The sequence below is a fragment of the Macrobrachium nipponense genome, chromosome 5, assembly GCF_015104395.2.
Source record: "Macrobrachium nipponense isolate FS-2020 chromosome 5, ASM1510439v2, whole genome shotgun sequence".
Classification (NCBI taxonomy): Eukaryota; Metazoa; Arthropoda; class Malacostraca; order Decapoda; family Palaemonidae; genus Macrobrachium; species Macrobrachium nipponense.
In genome coordinates this window covers 141,044,960-141,045,653 of record NC_061107.1, presented here as the reverse complement: position 1 = coordinate 141,045,653, position 694 = coordinate 141,044,960, and positions in this window count along the sequence as shown.

The following is a 694-nucleotide window of genomic DNA, read 5'->3' as shown; positions in this document are numbered from 1 at the left end:
TAATTATAACTTGACTGACCTGTCAGTCCTTGCTCTCTCATGCTACGGAGGGCTAAGTTTGAATGAGTGCACCTAGAAATTTGTCCTTGCCTTTGTAGGGATCAAAGAAGTAATTGTTAATTTAGTTTGGTCACCAGTCGACCCTGTAAGTGTTACGGTAATGAAAATATACACAGCTAATTTCAGACTAAATATGTTGAGAATATTTAACACGAATGAACAGTAATAATGGCTTGTCAATCTTCCGTTTGCTTCTCAGTTATTTATTATTATTTTTATTATATTATTAAAACAGTCTTACCTGACCACAGCTGATTTATCAGCTCTCATAGGGGTGCCCCGAAAGATTGGAATGGAAAGGGACTGATGAGGTCATTCAATGCTCTAATGAATGAAAATGAAATTTAAAATGTACACACATGAGCGCGACACACACACACGCGCACACACACACACACACACACACACACACACATATATATATATAAATTATATATATATATATATATATAATATCTATATATATAATAAAGCTTCCTTTACACTGATATCCATGCACACACAATGAATACATTTACACGTTTACATTAGCTTTGACCGATGGCATAACGTACCTTGTGAACTGGAAATTTATTTCCGAATTTTTGAAGAAGGAAATCTGATTTTACGAGTTGGACGATTTTCCTGTAGGCCT